The 9,007-nt window shown below is 38.0% G+C and overlaps 1 long non-coding RNA gene across 1 annotated transcript; it reads right to left on the bottom strand.

The window, feature by feature from the left end:
* Positions 1-263: 263 nt before the first annotated feature.
* Positions 264-1,472, bottom strand: LOC106530552 (uncharacterized). Its single transcript, XR_001311805.1, has 4 exons — positions 1,438-1,472; positions 1,287-1,339; positions 638-849; positions 264-481 (listed from the first exon to the last, which is right to left on the bottom strand). It is a non-coding gene; the product is annotated as an uncharacterized LOC106530552 (long non-coding RNA).
* Positions 1,473-9,007: the final 7,535 nt, after the last annotated feature.

Below are 9,007 nucleotides of genomic sequence, written 5' to 3'. Positions count from 1 at the left end.
GCTACACTTAGCTTAAGCTTTTATTTTGTTAGTTTAAGTTTCTGTTTTGTTATTTTTAGCCAGCCTTTGGCCATTTCTTGTTCTTAAATACCCTTTTACTGCTTTTAGCCTTTAGCTACTTTGCAGCTTTTAGTTTCAAACTAGTTTTGATACTCTTAGCTTTTAGCCACCAGTTTGCTACTTTTAGGTTTGTCTTAATCAGATCATAAATCTGAATAAAAGTTCATGAAAATAAAAAAGCAATAAAAAGATTGAGGCTTTAATTATGTTTTCACTCAGGTTTTTATTATTTCAGGTTTTATTAAAAGGCCACACAGAAAGCATTACTTCGTTCTGTTTTACAGGCAGATAAAAACTCCCATTACCCAAAGACACCAAATTTGATTACAGGTAAATTAGTCAAATCATTGTAAAAGCAGAGATGAAGCTGCTTCTCAGGCTTCTTCTAATCAGAGTCGCTGCTGCAGGAGCTGCTGTTGTACTGCAGGAGACAAAAATCAGTTATTCAGATTAGAAACAACATTTGCTCCTCCCTCTGTAAACACAGCTCAATTGAACCGCCTGTTTTCTGCATCAACTACATCTGAGACATTTAGCTGTAAAATCAACCAAAATCATCAGCAGGTGTGAGTCTTACCCTGCGACCGTCCCTCCTCTTCTTGTGACATTTGAGGTGTCTGTGACCTCACTTGTGCTTGTGTTTCAGCTTGTGGAGGAACCCGTGTTTGTGACCACCATGTTCCTGTCCATGCTGACCAGGTTCCTGTCCATGCTGACCAGCTTCCTGTCCATGCTGACCATGTTCCTGTCCATACTGACCAGGTTCATAGCCATGCTGACCATATCCACCTTGTAGAGTAAAAAACAATAGTCTTCAGTAAAAATCCAAAATGTTTTTCTAATTTCTCCATATTTCGCATTTAAAACACATTTTTTTAGAATCTTAGATCTTTTTTGTTTTCGAGATGATCTGAAGATATTTTGAACTTGTTCCAGATCTTTTTATTTTCTAAGTTTCGCTTTGTGTGAGACRTTTAACTCTGCCTTATGAATCATTCAGACACACAAATCAATAAAGAATCCATTTTATTTGGGACTTTTCATCTCTTTGATTTCAGCAGCTTGTCACAAAGACGATTAGTGCTGGCTGAAACTTCATTTTGTTTATTTTAAACTAACAGGACGGACAGAAGCAAAAGCCTGAAGGAATGACCACTGTATCTTAAAAACTCCCAGAAAAATTTGCTCCTTGCTGACAGATCTGTAAAGTAGGAAGAGGTATTTACCGTGACCGTGTCTGTCCATCTCAGAGCTTCCTCCAAACAGTTCGAGCAGAAATCTGTTAAAAACACAAAGATAATCACAACACAGTTCAGAAAATAAAACGTACAATAAAGTGTTATAATAATAATGGACTAAAAGGCCAGTTGAACAAACCTTCAGCAAAGTTGTGAACAGATGAGCTTCTTGTTTGCAGATGAGATGATCCACACACCTGGATGGTCTTTATAAGTGAAGCCACACCTCAACTGGAGCCCTTCCTCAAGTCTTATGAGGATACTCTTTTCAGAAATTGTTTAAGTGAGAGTAAAGAGTGTTTGTAACTTTTACTACTTTAAAGTTAACAGAATTTGATGTTTTTTAAGTTTTAGGATTGATTTACCCAATATGTCATGAATATATGAGGTTCAGGAAGTAAATTTATGTCTTTAATTCTTTGCAAAGTCTCTGTTTGCTGTGTTTTTTTCCCTAAAACTGGGGCATCAAAACATGATGTCATCAGACACCAAAACCAGTATTTCTACATGTTTCTGCAATGTGCATATACTTTGCTTTAAAAACAAAATTCACATCATTTTAAGGCATCATCTTCCATAAGGCTTTAATTGGCTTTATCATATCTTACAAATCAACACTTTATTTTTCAAAAATGTTCTAGTCTTGCATCATGTTTGTCTGTTAAGTAAATCATATTATACAACTTATGACAAACGTCTGAGTCAAATCTTGCACTAAAAACACAATTTGAAATAACTTTCATTAACTTACACTTTCTGATTGATAAAAATATTGCGATTTATTCAATTTTTTAAAAAATATTCTGTTTGAAATCTGCTTCTGCTTCCTCTGCTTTTGTTTTCAGTCTATCTTTAGCTTTCAGTTAGCACTTGGCTAACATTTAGCTTTTTGTTTACTATTCTACTTTTAGTTTTTAGTTAAAAATTGGCTAACATTTATCTTTGTCTACTGTTTTACGTTTAGCAAGACGTGAAAAGATTTTAACTACCGGTAACTTTTTGCCACATTTAACAACTGCCTTTTCATCTTTTAGCTTCTAGCTTGCCTTTGGATAACTTTGAGATCTGTGTTTTGCTATTGGTTAGTTCACATTTGTTGTTTAAGTAACTTAGCTATTTTAGTTTGTCTTTATCCATCCATCCATCCATCTTCTTCCTCTTATCTGGGGTCGGGTCGCGGGGGCAGCAGTGCCTGGAACACCTCACCAGTGAGGCATCCTAACCAGACAATTATTTTTAACAAGATATTGCTACTTTTAGCTGTTAGGTAGCATTCTGATGCTTTTCCTATGTTAGCTACCATCCTGCTACACTTAGCTTATGCTTTTGTTACTTTAAGTTTGTTTTTTCTTATTTTAGCCAGCCTTTGGCCACTTCTTTTTCTTAAATACCCTTTTACTGCTTTTAGCCTTTAGCTATTTTACAGCTTTTAGTTTAAAACTAGTTTTGATACTCTTAGCTTTTAGCCACCATTCTGCTACTTTTAGGTTTGTCTTAATCAGATCATAAATCTGAATAAAAGTTCATTAAAATAAAAAAGCAATAAAAATGATCGAGACTTTAATTATGTTTTCATTCAGATTTTAATTATTTCAGGTTTTATTGAAAGGCCACACAGAAAGTATTACTTCATTCTGTTTTACAGGCAGATAAAAACTCCCATTACCCAAAGCCACCAAATTTGATTGCAAGTAAATTAGTCAAATTATTGTAAAAGAAGAGATGAAGCTGCTTCTCAGGCTTCTTCTAATCAGAGTCGCTGCTGCAGGAGCTGCTGTCGTACTGCAGGAGACAAAAATCAGTTATTCAGATTAGAAACATTTGCTCCTCCCTCTGTAAACACAGCTCTGCCTGTTTTCTTTATCAGCTACATCTTAGACATTTAGCTGTAAAATCAGACAAAATCATCTGCATGTGTGAGTCTTACCCCGCCACAATGCCTCCCCTTCTTGTGACAATGGAGGTGTCTGTGACCACACCTGTGCCTGTGTCTCAGCCTGTGGAGGAGCCCGTGTCCACCATAAACACAGCCATGGTGACAATGTCCATACTCGTATCCATGATTACAATGTCCATGATGTCCATGATGACCATGTCCATGATGTCCATGATGTCCATGATGACCATGTCCATGATGCCCATGATGTCCATGATGACCGTGTCCATGATGACCGTGTCCACCTAATGGAATTAAAAATATTCTTAAATACAGATTATTGATAGTGTAGTGTTCTCCTCGGGTGAAATAATCAATGAAACTGTCTTGGACCTCAGGCCTCTGATGGGCCTTTAAAGAGACAAAAACTCTGTTCCACTTAGAACTGAATTTAGGCCAMCTCAGGTCGCCTTAACTTGTCAAAGAGACATTCTCTTTTTTAATCAGATAGTAGAAGAATCTTCTTATTATTTGATTTATTGTTCTCTTATCTGAAAGTTTTTACACATTTTGATAATCAGAGAATATCAAAGTTACAGGAGGCAGAAAGTGACGGATCGCCCGTCTGTGAAGACAACAATCACTCTCAGCTGGATTCTCCCTGGAAAGTCAGAGCTAAGCTGTGTCAGTTCTACCCCTTTCTTGCCAATGGTATGCCGCATGGCCCGGATACGACCAACGCCTGGTGTATCCAACGTGTTTTAAAATTTTCCTGTCGGAAGTTTTCATTTTAAAATCGGGATCCATGTTTGGCTTCRCCTTTCTTCCTACAGCTTGACACGAATGTACGCGGATGCTGAAAGTTAACATGCCTGGAGTGATCAGCTAAGTGGCCGGTCCTGGCGTATTTCCCACTACCTGAGAAACCTCACAGAATACCTGAATGGGTAACTGATCTCATCTTTAAAGGTAAAGCTTGCTGTGTTGTGATCTTCGCTATCTGGCTGACGCTGAGAAGAGGACCACTCGTGGGAGTAACCATCTACAGCTCAACATGATGAAGACAAAAGACGTGGTGGACCAGAGGACTAGGGCTCTAATGGTTCCTGAGGTCAATGTGGACATGGTGGACTGTAGACTGGACTGGCTTAAGATCCTGAAAATGATCTACAAGAAGAGGACAGAGCCAGCTTTTATATACATATGCATATATGTGTGTGTGTGTGTGTGTGAAGTTTTGCTGAACCTTTGTTCTTCATGTCTTCCACGGGGGGAGCTGATGAGCCAAAGGAACCATTTTTTTTGGACTTGTTCGAAATCATTTTTCAAAGTTTCTGTTTGTGTGAGACATTTAACTCTGCCTAATGAATCATTCACACACACAAATCAACAAAGAATCCATATTATTTAGGATTTTTTGTCTTTGTTGTCAGCAGCTTGTCACAAAGACAATTAGTTCTTAATTCTTTAGCTGAATCTCTAAAATGTACAGTTTTTAAGACATGTTTCATCTGCTGGAGAGGGTTTTAATTATGCCTTAAACTTTTTTTTGTTTATTTTAAATTAAACTAACAGGACTGACAGAAGCAAAAGCCCGAAGGAACAACTACTGCTCATTGAATTTTAAAAATTCCCAGAAAAACTTGCTCTATCACAGTGAAAGCTTTTTTTTAAAAAGGGAGGGGTTGATACATAATAGATCTGTAAGATATTTACCGTGACAGTGTCCGTGCATCTCAGCGCTTCCTTCAAACAGTTCGAGCAGAAATCTGTTGATAAAACACAAAGATAATCACAACACAGTTCCGAAAACAAAGGGTTACAATAATAATGGACTAAAAGGCCAGATGAACAAACCTTCAGCTGAGTTGTGAACAGGTGAGCTTCCTGTTTGCAGATGAGACAGTCCACACACCTGGATGGTCTTTATAGGTGAAGCCACACCTCAAGCGCAGCCCTTCCTTAATTCTTCTGAAAATGCTTTTTCCAGGAATTGTTTAAGTGACAGTAAAGAGTGTTCGTAACTTTTACTACATTAAAGTTAACAAAGTTTGACGTTTTTAAAGTTTTACTATCGATTTACCCAACATGTGTTCAATACATGAGGTTCAGGAGGTAAATTTATCTTTACTTGATTCTTTAATTATTTGCAAAGTCTCTGCTATGTTTTTTCTACAACTGGGGCAATAAAACATGTGATCAGACACCAAACCAGTATTTCTACATGTTTCAGAAATGTGCATGCACTTTGCTTTAAAAACACAATTCACATCATTTTAAGGCGTCGTTTTCCGTAAGGCTTAAAAACAGGTTTTCAGCAAACGATCTGGTATCAGTATGGACAGGCCTCGCTGACATCACTGACCCCCCTGCTGCAAACAAAGGTCTGACAGATGATCTGAAAGACTTCTTTTGTAGTTTCGAGAGGGACTGCATGCCGTTTACATCATATTTTGGGAACTGGTAAATGGTAGTGACGTCATTTCCCAACAAATCATATGAAACTGCATTCCAGTTAGCCAACAGGCAATTGTATTTTTGCCGCTAACCAAACTACAACACTGTTACAATGTAGCAGTGTTGAAATCTGGAGACAGTAATTCATGTGTTCATTACATCCAGGCTGGATAAGTGTAATGCTCTGCTATATGGAATCAGCCAGTCCTCCATTGCTCGTTTACAAAGGGTCCAGAATGCTGCAGCTCGATTTCTAACTGGCAGAAGAACAAGAGAACATATTACTCCTGTTCTAGCATCTGTTCACTGGCTTCCGGTTCATTTCATTGGGTGAGCCTCAATGGTCTTCAGTGCTGCTTCAGAGAACCGTCCTGCAGGAACCTGTCAGTGTAGCTCTGATCAGATGTTTTGTGAATGGCTCAAGATGGTGTCACAAACCTAAAACAATAAATGCACAAATTTAATTCAATACAGAAATGGCTACAAGTGAGCTTTCTAATAWATATTTAATATATAGAGAACAATTAATGTTATTTTAATAGCAACAAATTGTTGCACCTCTAAGGTAAACATCATATTTTTGTTTTAAAAATGTATTCATTTTATTAAAAAACAAAATAAACTATGCACAACGGAAGAAAAAATATAAATAAAATGAAAGGCAGCAGAAAGAAGAAAAATATCTTCTAAAATCTGACCCTTTTCAAGAATAAATTCAAACAATAGTAATTTACAAAAAACAAAACTAAACAGAAACATAAAAATATTTTTATATTATATTGTGTTCACCATTATTTATATTATATGCTGCTCAAAAACAAAGGGAACACCAACACAATCTAACTACACCACTTTCTTGCTCAATTTTTATTATACAGTATATCTGGCTTATCCAGTCCAAGCTACTTCACTTCAAGTTTCTCCTCATATATTCTGCTTTGAAAAGGTTTAGATATAAGGGACTTAACTGTGTTGTTTTTCTCCTCCATTTTCGCAACTTAGTTTCGTCTCCAAAATCCCCCTCGTGATCTTTGCCTGCCGTCACACTAGTGTGATGTCGTTGAGTCATCGACACGGGGTGAACCCACTACCGGTGTGTGTTCGCAGGTTAGCTGCGAACCCAGGCCACTCTATTCTTTTGCATTGAGGACTTACTGCACATGTCCAAAATCTTCACGAGTTGTCTATGGGAATCTGTAGCGCCGAACACAGCGTGACGCGGAAGTGACTCGCACGAAAACGCTCATGAGTAAAATAGAAGTTTACACATCAATAACTATAAATTATTTATTTTGCTTATCAGAAAACATATATACGATATATTGTCGAAACATTTATAACATTTACTTTTGTTATTTTATTTTTGTGCACAAAAAATATGGGGAGGCGAACATGCGCCCCTATTGACCAGCCGCCACTGCATGTGGGAGGAGGTGAGTTGGCTTTTCCAGAGACAGAAGACCAGGAAATCACAAGGCTCTGATGGTGTTACCCCCTCCTGCCTCAAAACCTGAGCAGACCAACTTCAGCCCAATCTTCACGACAATCTTCAATAAGTCACTAGAGCTGTCAGAAGTTCCCTCCTGCCTGAAACGCTCCGCAATCATCCCCATTCCAAAGAAGGCTACCATCAAATAACTGAATGACTACAGACCTGTGGCTCTGATTGATTGATTGGTTGATTTTATTTAGCAGTAGTATTGCATGTACATACACATGTAGTACATTCATTATTAGTAAATGGTAAAATGGACTGAACTTATATAGCGCTTTATCTAGTCCCTCCGGACCCCAAAGCGCTTTACACTTACAGACATTCACCCAATCACACTCACATTCACACACTGATGATGGAAGATTGTAGCCACAGCTGCCCTGAGGCACACTGACAGAAGCAAGGGTGCCATGCWCCGGCGCCACCGGACCCTCTGACCACCATCAGTAGGCAAGGCGAGTGAAGTGTCTTGCCCAAAGACACAACAACTGAAATGGCTGGACTGGGGATCGAACCGGTGACCGTCCAGTTCCAGGACGACTCCCCTAACCACTCCACCACAGTACTTGGATAATACAAGAAAGTGAGAAACACTTATTTCCATGGTGGTCCAAAAATTAAGTGACAGAGTTCTATGGGGGAGAATATAGAGACAATGATGAAAAGTGAGGTACAATGATGGAGAAAAAGGTCATTAAGTTTCTGGCAGTCAGAAAGGTATGCAGATACAWCAGAATAGATAAGAATATGAGAAGAGGAGTTTATGAGTTTGATGGCATAGTGAAGGGATTTAACTCCTCTTCATGAAGACTGTTGAGTAGAAGATCTTTTACCTTTGATTTAAAATTCGCTGAAAGAAGTCTGACTGAAGGATTTTGAGGTTGGGATAACTAGAGACAGTGGGCCAGATTGGGTGTTGTGGCGCTTTTGATTTACAGTGACCAGGGCCTTAAGATAGGAGGGAGCTTTACCGTACAGGATATTATGTATGTGATTTAGCTTCAGTTGTTTTACTTGGAGGTGAACTGGAAGCAGTTGAGCCTGAACAAACTCAGATTGACCTATATGTGCACGAGGATTGGCATTCAGGATGTACCGGAGTATTTTATTTTGTGAAGTCTGTAGCTGAGTTTTTAGTTTTTTTGGGAAAGCCTGAATACCATAAAGCAAAGGCATAGCCATAACGACTTTGTATGAGAGATGAGATTAGCATCTTTTGGTTTAATATTGAATTCTCTTGTCTGCCTGTAGAGAATCTTAAGTTTGGCATTAGATTTTCTGATGACAGTGTCAGCTATTTGACAGGCTGAGAGTGTTTCATCCAGCACCAAAACTAGGTATCTAAACAGCTATTTGTCAGAGATTGGTATCACTTCAAGCTGAACCTACAAGTCCTCCAGATGTTCCTTAACAATTTTGAGCAACTTCTGATGCAGAATTTCAAAATGAAATAACTCCCAATATAGACATTTTAAAACTATTGTTCCTCTAAGTTCCTGTTTTTATTGCAGCTAAATGGCTAGTTGTCAGAGACTGTTTTAACTTTAGGATCACTCTAGAAGTCCTCCAGATGTTCCTCAACAATTTTTAGCAATATCTGATGTAGCGTTTCAAAAATAATGGCATTCAAAATATTGACATTGTTACTTCATGTGCCCCTAATTTGCTATGTTTATTGCAGCTAAATGGCTAGTTGTCAGAGATAGTCTCACTTCAGGCTGAAACTACAAGTCCTCCAGATAAWATTTAACAATTTTGATCAGCTTCTGATGTAGCATTTCAAAATAAAATTACTCCCAATATGGACTTTTTACAACTATTGTTCCCAAAGTTGCTGTCTTTATTGCAGMTAAACAGCTAGTTTTYAGAGACWGATCTTAC

The sequence above is a fragment of the Austrofundulus limnaeus genome, unplaced genomic scaffold, assembly GCF_001266775.1.
Source record: "Austrofundulus limnaeus strain Quisiro unplaced genomic scaffold, Austrofundulus_limnaeus-1.0 Scaffold533, whole genome shotgun sequence".
Taxonomy (NCBI): Eukaryota; Metazoa; Chordata; class Actinopteri; order Cyprinodontiformes; family Rivulidae; genus Austrofundulus; species Austrofundulus limnaeus.
Note: the sequence above shows the minus strand (reverse complement) of the source record. Positions and strands in the feature narration are given on the sequence as shown.